Source organism: Passer montanus, unplaced genomic scaffold, assembly GCF_014805655.1.
Source record: "Passer montanus isolate IOZ18808 unplaced genomic scaffold, ASM1480565v1 scaffold7, whole genome shotgun sequence".
NCBI classification, from domain to species: Eukaryota; Metazoa; Chordata; class Aves; order Passeriformes; family Passeridae; genus Passer; species Passer montanus.
Window position 1 is genome coordinate 10,678,909 of NW_024372147.1, and position 14,516 is coordinate 10,693,424.

At 33.0% G+C, this 14,516-nt stretch overlaps 1 protein-coding gene across 1 annotated transcript in view; it reads left to right on the plus strand.

Annotated features, from left to right (window-relative positions):
* Positions 1-14,516, plus strand: part of PTPRD (protein tyrosine phosphatase receptor type D) — a 1,150,086-nt gene that overhangs the window by 583,463 nt on the left and 552,107 nt on the right. Inside the window, exon 7 of the mRNA XM_039729799.1 lies at positions 10,109-10,131. The gene's annotated coding sequence lies outside the window, so the exon portion shown is untranslated. The remainder of the gene's footprint in view (positions 1-10,108; positions 10,132-14,516) is intronic.

Consider the following 14,516-nt stretch of genomic DNA (forward strand, 5'->3'; position numbering starts at 1 on the left):
TTCCTTTATGTTTTCAGAGTGTAGATTTTACTTATTTATATTATGGTCACTTCTTATAGAAAATTCAGTGGGAATAAATATTATGATCTCTGGTGCTTTTCTCATTCTGACTTTCCAAAATTAGCCAAGCCATTTGAGACTACTCTTAAGGAAAGGATAATAACAGGCTTCTCTAGAAGGAGTATTAGGATTTGGGACTCCATTAAATCATACAGAGCTCTCACTCACCGAATCCTGCATTAGACCATGCTGTAAAAATACATGAAGGACTGAAGAAAGCACAGGCAGTTTCTCTTTTGAAAACAACTCCTGAAATTCACAGCAATCTCTTTCCTGTCTCAAACACTATGAAAGTGAACTCCATCATCTGCTCATGATGGACTGTTACAAAGGCAGTCCAGAAGAAACGCTGTCACAATAGTGCTGTCAAATGAACATTCGCTAGACAATTGAAGTTCCCCCTGGCATAAGGAAATTCAGTCCTCTGACTGTTTTTATACTACATAATGTAGTTGTTCCATAATGAACCTAAGGACAAGGGAACTGCAGAAAAGCAATAGTATAATTTTATTACCTTTGAATCAGATATTTTTCTCCAAAGTGGAGAGCATTTTCTAAGTAGGAATTAAATATTCAGATTTTTCATTATATTCATTCAATAGAAAAAAAATGCAATCCATTGGCATTCATTAGACATTAAAACATTCAGTACCTCTGATGTTCTTCAGTCACTGCTCTGAGCACTGCAATCATTGCCTGCTGCAGTGGGCCAGCCTACTTAACCTCTAAGAGAACATTTAGTAGTATTCAGAATTATCTTTATCTCTTTCCCCGGTATATTACTAGAGATTTCAGATCTTCAGTTACCTTTTTATTATTATTATTATTATTATTATTATTATTATTATTATTATTATTATTGTTAAATAGAAGCCTGATGCCTGATTTTTTTCCCTTTTAAATCATACAGTAACTGCTTTTTGTATCCAGTTGATTTCTTAATTATTTTACTGTTAAGATTTCAACCCATTATTTTGTCTAATGTGTGACACATACATGCTTTGGCAATCGGAATTTTTTGTTTTGGAAAAAACATTATTACAAACATAAGGTTTTTTTTTTTTTTATCTGACCGTAATTAGCATGGAATAAAGAAAATCCACCGATCTGATCCCCAAGTGAGGGAACAAAACTAAAACCAAACTATAATGGCTCTCCTTACCGCTCTCCCACACATGCATCTTGAGGGTATTAGTTGAGAAGCTGGAAAATTCATTATGCATACGTATAATGGAGACAATCATAATTTCACACTTTTTATAGTACAATGCCTTTTCTTCACATTGGCATGAAGTCATGGCAAGATGGTTAATATAAAATTAAATTAAAACAGACTTTCGTTCGCTACAGATTCTCAGGCTGATTGCTTTCACTATATGTCCTCTATATTGATTTACCTTTTGATCTGTTTTCTATCCTTATTTGTAGACAGGCAGAAACTGTTCAAAAAAATAAGGCAAAAAAGGGGTGATTATTCAACAATCTTCCTAAAGTTTCATCTGTGCTACACAATTCCTCCTGCAGAAAAAATTCCAGACACAATAAAATGATTAATAACAATGAGAGGAGCCCAAATAAATGTCTTGTATAATTTTTGATTAAGTGCTAAATTCTGACATTGTTTTGCTTACCCATTTCTGCATTATCAATATGCGCCTAAGCATTGTAAATCCCATTTCAAAACAACAAAATTAAGGTATATAGAACTGGTAGACATTCTTAAATGACACTTTCAAGTTTGGGAGATAGTCTTTCTTTATCTGAGATATTAAAGTGCACCAACATTCAGTTAATAAATTTGTGTGTCACTGAAAAGTCACGTAAAATTATAGTCCCCTTATTAAATGAGTGCTTTAGGAACTGAATGTTAGTTTAAGATTCAAAAAACTTACTTTTTATGTACTTTCCAAATATTTTGTGAAATGTTACACATACATTTTATATTCTACTTTTCACATAGAGGGCGAAGAAAAAATTAATCAGGGTATAAATTCCTTTGTGTGCAAATAAAACCTGTGGACCTATGGTTTGAGATTAAATTTTAGATGCTTCATGATAAAGTTTATGTGCAGAATATGCATTTCTTAAAATGGAGGAAAGCTATATATGGAGATTTGGCACATCACACATATTATTTATCTACTAAATAAAACTGTAGTGTTTTTGCAACTGGATTCACATTTTATGCATATTGTTTATTACGTATTTACTTAAATAATAGCATTTACATTCATTTTATTTTTTTTAATATGGTCATATAATAAAGTAAAGTATAAAATGTTCATAAACCTAGTAGCACATGAATTCTAGCAGAAACTGTTCTCAAAACGTATATTATGTTACTATATTAAGTAGAATGAAATTACTCTTTTGCTTCCTAGTTTACCCTAATTACTACACTCATAAACTGCATAAATTTTGAGTCCAAGAAAATTAAACTATAATGAAGTAAATTTATTTTACACTATATATTATATTACTTATTATTAAATCATTATTTCCTTCACTTTCAGGTAAATAGAAGTTCATATTACTCAGAATGCATTAGACTTAACATTTTTAAGGAAAGAGGCATAATAGCAACAAGAGTGCTATTTCTCTGTGAACAAACTAAAAACTATCTTTTAAGTATCTTGCCTTACAAAGTTAATGCAACTGGACTTCTGTTCTAAAGAGCAATTGAGATGTACCATGTCCATGTATGGTCAACAATTTACTCATTTTAAAATTATTAATTGCTTACTTTAATGTTTAAAATCAAAGTGAATATTTCAGTGAGACTTCTAGGTATTCTCACCAAAAATAAAAAAGCCAAGTTATGCTCTTGAAGGTAATGAAACTTGGCTAGTCTAGAAGTCCTGTTCTTTTCAAAGATAGCATCTTTGTCTGCCATTCCTCTGGACAGACTGTAAAAATCCTGTTGTTATGAGACTTGTGCCATAAGAAATCATTGATTTCTATCACATCCAGCAAAGAATGTAGCTCTGAGTTGTTAAGCTGCTATAGAGTCACTCATGTATCTGGCATCTTGTGCTTCTTAATTCTAAGGTAGCTCAAAGAACTTTCCATCTGAGCCTTTGGATATGTCTTAAAGGTAATATGCACAAAATTATCCATTCACACACTGCCCTTAAGTCACTCATGGGAGATGGGGAATAATAAAGTTTTTTCAGCAAAATTTCCCATCAGAATTTCAGCTGTGAGCAGCATCCATCTACAATTTCATCCAGAATTCATGCCTAACAGGTATTTGCAGAAGTATATGTTGACAAGGGCAGGTGAAAGAGAATATGCTGATTTTATCTAATTTAGTTTTATAATGATGCATAAGTATTTCAAGCTGTCTTTAGAATTCACTCATTTAAGGTTTTGGGGTTTTTTTCCTTTCCTATGCAAGAGCTATTCCTACAGTCCATATAACTAAAAAGCAATATCTGATATTATGTTATTTTCTGGTGAATATATGTGTTAGTAACTGGCCAAGGTACAAATAGATGCTTGATAAGGGTCTCAAAACTTACGAAAATGTATAAGGGAGATGTAAAATTTTTTTAGCGACTAGGTTTCCATCTTTCTGTGGAATATGCTGATTTTTCTAAATTATATTTTCACCCAATATTTATATTACATATTCACTCAATATTTGTATTAACCAAGATCACTTGTTAATCAACACCTTTGTAGTAACCTTTTTTGTCCATCATGAACACAAAATACGTGATAATTACTCTCACAAGCCACAGAAATTTTTTCTTAGTTACAGATTTATTAAATATACTGAGCCATATGACTCACATTAAGGGATACCAATAAAATTTTACTCTTTAAAGAAGGAAGAAAATTATGAAATAGCTATATTTTATTCCTTCAATTATACATATTTCAGGTGTTCTTTCAGATGTGCAAACATATTTTCAAATTACTGTCACAATCTGACAGAAAGGCTATTTTTCAATTTTTGATGTTTTGCTTTCCCATTCTTTGAGATATTCCAGTGCATCAGCTGTTGTTTCAGCTGTGTCCAGTACCTGGCCATATGTGCAGTACATGCTTGTTTTGTGAGAAATAAACCATCATGGAAGGTAACTTCAGCTTACTGTTTCAAAGCCTTACACAACCAGACTCTGAAATTATAATAAAACATTGCATTGCAGTAACACAGAAAGCATGCAGAGAAGATTTTTAATAAGAGGGGAAATAAGCAGAATTAGCAACCAGTTCAGGCTAGCTTGAACATTGGCTATTATTTATTCAAATTCTAGGTAAATGTAAAATGAACTTAAAATAGGAAGTTTAACTCCAGCTGATAAGCAGGACTTTTTTTTTTTCTGAGAGAGAGTCTAGAGAGTCTTAAATAATATAATATATTATCAAACTATTTTTTTTCTTTTATGTCTCTCATCTATTTTCCCATTGCAAGGTTTTTTAAAGGCTCTTCTTCACAAAGCTGTGTTGGCCTGATCTTTGATCAGTGATTATTATAAATGTAACTGACAGTCTCAGTTTTTCTTTATGGCACTAGGTGGAACTCAATTAAAATTCTGTGCTATATATGTGTATGTCTATATGTGTGTGTATATATATATATATATCTATACACACACACATATACACACACACATACATATATATAACTGTTAATGCCTCTGGAGTAGTTTTAATTAAAACAAAAAAAAATTCTTAAAATTAAAATATTTTTACTGGTTTTTGTAATGATTTGATGCAAACACCTTTCAAATTTTTGGAAAGATTTGTGTTTTCTAAAAAGGTCTCCATATGTCATGTCTCTGTCCTTTATTCATTTGGTGCTGAAAACAGTAAAGAGCATAAGCAGCAAAAGAGCAAAAGTCTTTTTTTAATTTAATCACTTATATGAACTTCCATTTAGATGCAGTATATAATTTGCTATTTGCATATTTTCACAGGGAAACAAATGAGCAATTTAATTCTATGATAAAATCCATTTTTAAAATAGCCTACACTTATTGTTTTGTCCCACCTTAATACCAGACACCTGTTCTAGCTGTTTTAAATATTCCACTCTCAGCACGTTGCAGTTACCAGAAGACCTTCATTACTGACTAGTTTATGTCCATGCTTTCATACAAAGCCCATGACATTAAATGTTTCATCTGTGTCTCTCTAATGTTTAACCTTCTGAAGCATCCACTTGAAGCAGTGATATTTTCCTTTGTAGAGAGGTAAAGATGTGAATCTAAAACAACATGATGAATGAATGTTTATCATGACATTTTTCCTTTTCTAATGTCTTCTATTTTGCCATACTATGAACAAAGAAGAAGGTCTCAGAATTTTATAGCAATGAATTTTGCTAAAAGGTCTAGGAACTAGTCTAAGGTCTGCTTACAACACTTGTTCTTTTAGTGAGAAAACTGAGCACCTTCACGATTCCATAATCAACCTAGGCATTTCAGTTCCTGACTTGCTCCTTTTCAGTAGCTTAACTTAATTTTTATTCCCAAACAATTTCTCTCTTACAAGGTTGTCTCAATGTGTAAAAAACCCTGTTTTTAAAAACAAAACCTGTTAAATTATCACGCAATCTCCAGCACAAAAAACTGCAACTCTGTGGCTAAACTTCATATAAAATCAATATTTTTACTAAATTTGGTAAAGGGAGTCAAATACCTGGAGGAGGTGGGCGGGGAGGGAAAGTTTTAATGATTTATGAAGAGACTAAAAATATATTTTTTTATCAAAATTATTTCTTTAGGATTTTTCCTTATATGATTTTCTGCAGCCAAAATATACGTACATATGGTATTCCAAAAATGCCTCAGCACAGCTTCTTTGGTAGCTAAAAGGTCCATTTAAGGTTTTACTCTAGATAGAAGATAATAGTGTTTTAAACAGGCAGTGACCTAGATATTATAATTCATATTCTGGCAGTTCTCCAAATGTTGAAGTTATTTATATCTGATATTTTAAATATTAAACCAACAGACTGATACTATCAAAACCACTGGGATCTTACCTCATTTTTTTTTCCAGTCACCAATTTCAATAATATTCCTTACTACCAAGAGTGCAGATCACACATGAAACCTTTTTTTTTGGCCAAACGTTATCCAGATTGAACTTTTCCAGTATTTCTTACAGTTCAATATAAAACACATACGCACACAAAATCAAAAACTACCCACCAAACAAACAAAGTCCACAAGGATTCATTGTAAATTAATTAATCATACAGTGATTGTTTCTTCCTTATATTAAAATAGTCAGTGATATTGCTTTGTTTTCAATCTTGCTCTTGTTAATAGTATTTCCAGTCACATTTCTAAACAGGATATAAAAATAAAATAGAAAATGTAAAGTAAGTTCTTTTTTTTCATCATAAAGCTTTTTCAAAAAACAAACCAGTTATTTTATTCTACATAAGCTGCATGTTTTTCGCAATTCCTAATAACAAGAAATATTATTACACACTTTGATATAATGGATAACAACCCAAATTCAGAAAATATCTCTGTTTCTCCTATGATGTCAGAAAGGCTAGACAAGATGACTGGTATTATGACCAAGAATAGTGTTTTCTGTAGAGAATATTAGATTTTTAAATGATAGGCTTGGTTATTCACCACTTGAATGAAGTAAAACATTTCAGTTGGCATACTACCAGAATTATGAAGCTGAAATTAATATTTGCTGTGGGGTGTTTTTTTAAAGGGACTATTGGAAGAAAGACTAACTAAAATCATACAACATACAACATGTAACATTTTTCCATCACTGTATTCTAAAATCTCCCAAGTGTATTCCATGTCTTGTGTTTGATTACCCCTTTAATGACTACCATCTGGGGAAAAAACCACAATATAAAACTTGTGTTACACTCACAGCATTAAATTATCATGTTGATTGTCTTCATGGATGAAGATGCTGAGTAATACAAAAATATCTTGATCGTTGAATTTGCCAAAAAACATCAGAATAAATTTTAAGATCTGCAATCCAATCTATCCCAAACCCAATAAAAATAATTCAAAAATATATTTGGGAATAAAAGGTGTCAATTGATAAGAAATTGGAATTACAGGTGACTACAGTTACTTATAGAACATAATTCTTATTACATGAAGTGAAATAATGATCTAGTAATGCCCCCAGTGAGTTTTGTTCTTGTGTAGAATGAATAGGGTTATAGACATCCATTTTTTTAAGTTTCATTATAATTGTTACAATTAAGGGTCACAAGATCATATAGATTATGAAGTCAAGAAAGCAAACTAACACTACAGACCCAGTGTCAAGTACAAGATGATCGTGCAGAAGAAGTAGCCCAAAGATGTTTATAGCTGCTCAGTTAATCACAGGATTTACATTGTTTCATAACTCCAAATTCCATTAGCCAGAGAGGATTGCTAGTTTTGTGATTCAAGTATTGAACTGAAGGCAAGCAGCATGCAAGATGGGCTCATCCAAGGCCTCATTATCTAAAACATTTAAAGCCCCATGTAATTTCAACCCTTTAAAAAAATTATTTTCAGAACTTTAATCCAATCTCATAGGCAGTGAAGCTGTAATAGTCAATATTCCAATGACAGAGCTAGTGCAGTATCAAAATTGTGTCTGGAAAGGCTTGGAAAGGCACATTTTCTTTTGAAGTTATTTCATCATTAACTTAATGATCCACAGCAAAAGTTCTGTGAATAGCTAGAATGGCAAAATATTGGAGAAGAGATCCCCATTATATGTAAGAAAAATCCAGAGAAACAATCATTCACTTGTAATTAAATCTTCTGTGTTTTCTGTTGCTGGTTTTCTGACTGATCAGAATAAACATGAAATACAGTTCTAAGCAGGGAAAAAAGGAATAAGACCAGGTCTGCTTTAAGCTAAGTCAACACAAATACAAAGAAAGAAAAGTGAGAGGAAACCCAATGACTTGTTAAGATGTTCTTGTACTCATGAAAACTTGATATTTCTACATAATAGGAGAAATTTGTAAATGTTGCACTTGACTCTATACTTGATATTTCAGTCAGTGTAATTCTTGCTGGGTAATGATACACAGATAATGATCCTGCCTTAATAGTGTCTAGTATGACTCTCCTTTAAGTGTCACTGACAAGAACTTTCCACCAATAACTTCATTATCAGATAATCATGAAAAGGTTTGGGTTGGAAGGGACCCTAAAGATCGTCTTGTTCCATCCTCTCTTCCAAGGGCAGGAAATCTTTCACTAGACCAGTTTACTCAGAATCCCACCCAGCCTAGTCTTAAACACCTCCAGGGATGGGGAGCCCCCAACATCTCTGGGACAATCTGTTCCAGTGCCTCACCACCCCTACATCTACTCCTCTCCTTCACCTTATTATTTCCCCTTGTCCTGTCACTATGCGCCCTTGTGAAAAGACCCTCTTTAGCTTTCTTGCAGGTTTCCATGCTGAACAACCTCAACTCTCTCAGATGGTCTTCACAGGCAATCTGCACAAACCCCTAAAATCAAAGTAGTGACCCTTAACTGGTGCCAACAGTTCAACACCTTTCTTGTGATGAGGGTCCAAGACTTTGACACTCCAAAGCAAGTCTTCTCAGAAGAGCAGGTCACTCTACCAGAGGGTGTAGTATTAACTTCAGTTTAGGGATCTGTTAGGTTTTGTCTTCCTTATCAACAAGGTTTTTAGAAACATCTGATTATTCTGCATAGGGATTGGTGCATTCACGACATCTGACACTATCAAACATATTTATCTCTTTATTTTCTTGGTGATAATTTCTCCTAAATTATTTGTAACTGTCATATTATTACCTAGTCTCCTCACTGAATGATATTCTGCACAATGTGGCTGCTATGCCCAATCAAATTAATTTTCAATACTGACTCCCACTGGTTATACAGATAAAGATGCAATAAAGCCCATAAGCTGATACATGCTAAAGCCCAAAGTACCAAAAAAAGGAAAAAAAAACCAAACAGAAATCTTACCATGATAAAAAGAAAAAAATCTGTGAAGACTGTAATCAGGGTTTTCAACAGAACTGGAGAAACACCACAGAGAAATTTATTCCAAAATTACTGAAATTTACAGGACCTTACACCACTTGTTTACCCTGCTATTCAAACATCAACCCTACCTTCCTAGGCAGTCTTTTTCAAACAAGAGATGTATTTCTAGAAAAGTAAAGCAAATGAATAAAAATATTTTAAAAATATGTAAGATATTCTAGAGAGCTGTTATTAGACAGGGAAACATGATATTGAGTCTAAGCAACAGTTTGAAAAAAAGTGGAAGGATTAAGTTTTAAGGAGTTTACAAGATTAATTCAGGTTCATCAAAAATATGAAATTCTAATTCCACAAATTTGCTCCTTTCTTTAAGGCTTTGAGAATTTTTCTGGCAGTATTATAACTATATCAAGCAACAGGATACAAAGGAAGAGTGGGGGTTTTTTATCTCCTGCAGAGGTGTTAATAGGAAAGAAAATTGTATTCGTCTGCTTTGTTTAAACATAAATATAGAGTGGATTTTTGAAAGAGTCTGAACCTTATAAGGACTGTTTTTGCAGGGCACTGTCTTACATAAAATAAAATTATGATCATCTGTTGCAGATTACATTCCAAAAAAAATTAAGAAGTTGTCAAGTATAAGCCATGATTAATGACAAAATTAAAAGGAAAAAAAAACAAAACCAAAAACAAAAACCTGTAATCCAGATGACTAGGACTCTTTTTGTCTTGTATAGAGATTTTACCTGGACATTAACTAACAGCTGTAGCCAGCTATTTGAATTCCTTTTTCTTTATATTTTAAATCCCTCCTACAGTTCACAGAGGACTGCAGTTTGGTGTACATTTTAATAAACTGCAAAATCTTATTATTCTTATGTAATCTTATGGAGATTACATATAAGAAAAAAATTATTTTCTCTCTATAACAGGGGAACATTCTTTTTTATATAATTTTGCTTCTAATCAAACTTGTGAACTTGTTTTCTGTGAAATATTTGCTAAACAATGTTGAATGTCTTTCCTTCTGTACCCCTCTCTGAAAATCTTTTCCTTTCTCTCTTTTGTAACAGGAGTTGGAATTCACAAAGTTGAGGTAGGAAACTAATTTTATTACTGGGTAATTAAACTAATTTACTAAAGCCAAGGGTACTAAAGCTTTATGATGTTATTTTGATTTGCATCTAGCAGTTATTCATTATGGCAACTTACAGAGAAGGTTTACAGTCAGCAAAAAATCTCTTTTGCACAATATAGAGAACTACTGTGGATTCTTCCTGTCATTGGTCTGCTGGATAAGATTTTCATCTGAAATGATCAAATTTTTTTGTGTGTTTATAAATAGTTCTGAAGTATAATAGTGTATTATAACTTCTGTCTTTCCAGTGATGCTGAAGTTTTCCTGTAATTAATTTTTGACTGTTATCTGGAGCCCAGGAAAACAGAAAGTTTTTAGGGAATTGTAACTTCACTGGGCAATGGTACACACTCTTTTTTTCTTTATAGAACTTCAAAATTGTCTTTAAACAATAAAAAGAGATGGAAGATGGTGTTCCTGATTAAAGACAGTTCTGAACCTGCTTTTTCTACATAGTTCAAGATAAAACTGAGTTTATCGGGACACACACATAGAAATCAACTTGTACTTTTGCAATTATGTCTCACAGAATTGGAAGCACCCATCAACTAATATATAGAGAGAGAACCTACAGAATCTTTTTAGAGAATACTCTGTTTTCACCTAGATTTCTAGCATAGAAGGGTAAGAGTGTATAGAAGCTTACATGTTACTGCACAAATGGTAAGAAAATGCCCCAGGGTTCCTTTCAGGAATCTCTCCACCCTACTGATAAACTCTGTCTTTACATCTTATAGTTCCTCTGCTCCAGCATTTGAAAAGAGGTCTTAGGGCCTATTCTGAGTGGTTGTTTGAAGAGAAGCTGTCTAGGATACCACAATAAATTTATGTTTGGAAATAGGGAAGCCATAAGAAAAAGAAAGGGAAGGGCGAACAAATGTCTGTAGGAACTCACATCTTCAAAAAAATTACATTCTGATTAAGAATCACTTTTGTTCACTCTGTTTCTGAAAAATCAAAGAGGAAGCAAGTGACAGTGCAGAGAACAGGGTTTAACCAGAGAGGAATCCCTTTGCTTCTGGATGTGGGATGCTGGTAGTGATCCAGCATTTCTCAAGAAGCCACCTGGCTAGACCCAATTCAGATTTGTGAACCTCCAGTTTTCTGGCTGAGATATCAGTGAGAAGGAATCTGCATCAACAAAGCAAAATCTTTACTGTTTTGCAATTTAAATCTGTGACTATAGGGAATTAAAGTTAATTGAGTTTGGGTTGGTCACACAACCGGTAATCAACATGAAGAAATAACTGACTTTACCGCTGAGCTGAGTCCATCAGGTCCAGCAAACCACATTTCCCTCCCATTTGCAAAGCACAGTCCAAGGCAGAAATTTCCTGATTGTGGAGTATATGCGGAAGCACTCTATACATATTTTGAACACGACTTATGCTTCTTCATAGAATTATATGTGTGCCCTAACAATATTCTTTTGTATGTCACTCTTTATCTACATACTGGTGTCTCTCTTCCATATATCAGTATAACATAATGGCAACAGAAATCTTTCACATGTAACAATTGTTACTTTATCAGAAACCAACATGTCAGACCAAATATTCCAGGAAAAGCTAAGACTGGCCTTAGTTATAATGAACTACTACTTAGGTTTCTGATATAAGTAATAGAATTAACTGTTATTTAAAACCTTCTAGAGAGGAAAGGTTTAGCTCACACACTACATTATAAAAAGTAATGTTTTCCTGTCTTTAGGATCAGGACTTGTGTTTGGGATAGGAATTAATCCATTAGTTATGATGAAATATCAGCATATAAATTCTATAGATAACTATATATGTGTATCTATTTTTACCTCACAGATTCCTTAACCTTTTAACCATAATAAAAGCCATTAGCTAATACAAATAGTCTTTCAGCTTCTTCATCCTGCAGATATCTTTAATGTTTTCATTCTCAAAAACACATTTACAGACAGTTTGGGCAGGTGTATGACTGAAAAAGGTCAAAGTGAAATACCAGTGTACTTAAGAAATATATTTCTGCACTCTGTCACAAAAATCCTTTTGGTTGCATAGCAACAGCCTTTTTAATTACTACGTGCAGTCTAGATTTTAATAATTTAATTAGTATTTTTCTTCATTAAATTGTTTCACCCAATAAATTTAATGTATTCAATGCATTCTTTATTTTTAAATGTTCCTTTTAACCTTCCTTCTTTGTCCTTCCAGCATCTTTGGCTATGTAGTAGAAACTAAAAACCTCATTAATTTCATATCAAAAACAATCAGCCTTATGCAATAAGCAAAGAGATATCTTATGTAACCTTTGTAGCTGAAGTTGTTTGAGCTCAGGTAAGCACTAGTGAAGTCAGTCTGTCTTCATAAAACTAAGGCTTTCAGTGGCAAAACTTCAGTGGCATGCTTTGAGTAGCCTGCCATTAGTGGCAGTGATGTTAGTGCTTTTGAAACTGTTGATATCATGCTATTTAACTCAGGTAACCAGAAATAGTTCCTCATGAAAAATCCCCAGCTATTGCTTTGTATTAAGATATTACTGAGAAGCTGAAGCCTACAAGAACCAAATCTGTGAGAATAATCATTGTGAGTGAAATCATTGATTTCACTGTCCGTATCTGAGGGGGAAGAAGATATTATCTAAATAGCTGCAGAATGCATCCATGTTTACTCTAAGGAGCAGCAGCAGACTCACAGTGCAGGTTAAACCTGACAGCAGAGCAAAGGTTTAACCTACTAGCAGTCAAGGTTTACATGCAAAGAGAGAAAATATATGTAGTGGCAGACTCCAAAGCATTCAGGATATGTTTACTGGGTAGGAGGGAAGAAGATAAAGGAAACATTCCATACTAAATATTTCTCTTAGCAGCAGTTACTTCTGCAATGGCAAGCAGCAAGTAATTTTTTCTTGTCAGGAGCATCTATGTGATTTCTGTTTTCTGTGTCTCTATGTCTGCATAAATTCTGAGATATTTGTTGAAAAATATTAGTTTTTAAAGCTCTTTAAAATCTTAGAAGCATTTATGTTTTCATTATCCATTTCTATTTTGAAGAAATGTGCATTTCTCTCTTATTCCCTCAAATTAAACCTTAATCAAAATTCAGATTTGTATATGATAGACTTAAATATCTGGGTATCTGAAACAAATACTGTCTCTGTTAGACATGTAAGTGGTTTATGAAAGTGTTCTGATATATTTAGCATTTCAAATATCATTTACTGAAATCTAAGTATTTAGATATTATTTGATGGTATTGCTTGATGGGTAGATTTGCAAATCTAAAAAAATCTTTCCCTGCTCAAAAATAAATAGTTGTACTTTAATGATTCCTAAGAAGCTGAATTTTTACCACTTTTTTTACCACCATTGCTTTCTTTCACTACCTGAGGTATTAATCTAACATAATTTTAATTACTGTTATGTTTAAAATCTTTAGAATGTTCATGTCTGTTTCTTCACCATCCAGTCTTACATTTGCACTTCCTGCTTTCTCATCCACACTGTATTTTCGCAGCAATTTTGAGATTATCATGCATCATTTTAAGACATTTTACAGGTGATTTGTTTAACAAAAACGCCAAAGAAGACAACCTTAGCCTTGTGGGTAAAACATAAAAAAATTAAACTTCTTGGTTCATTATCTCTCTCATTACAACATGTTTCTCTAAATAGGATTAATAGACTACCTACCACAGGTTTTCTGCACTGATTGCGCATGAATTTGTGGATGCTAATATTCAAGGACATTAAAACCAAAATAAAAGAAATTAGATGCTTTCAAATAAGTGATACTTTAACGTTTGGTCCCATAAAATAAAATAAACATTACAAAAAATTAAGTCTATAAACATCAGGAAGATGGATAAGTTGACACACCATTCTGCATATCTCTGTTTAATAATATTATATTTCATTTCGCATGCTAAGAAAACAGCCATTACCCAAAGCAGCCACTCGTAAACAGCCATTGTGAACAGATTGTATCCTTGTTGGTGGTATAATAATTGAAATAAGTTTACCAGTCTTTTATGAGGAAATACCAGATGTATAAAATACCTATTAATCAACTCACTCAGTTTTGCGAAGATCAGTTTTAATACCAACAGCTACCAAAGAATAAATGGAATAAGAGGAAAAATATCAAAGAATTTACAAAATGGCTCAGCAACATGCTGCATTGCTTGCAATGATGGAGATAAAACAGGAAGCAGTCTAGGCTAAAAGGATTGTATCTTTTGGGCTTCATTTATGGACATTGATTTCACTGTTTATACCCGTCTGCTTTTGAGCCTCTGCAATGCCTCTTTTATAAGCCAGTCTAAAAGCAACTTTGTGAACAACAGCAAAAAGGAGCAGCTGCCCATCAGTC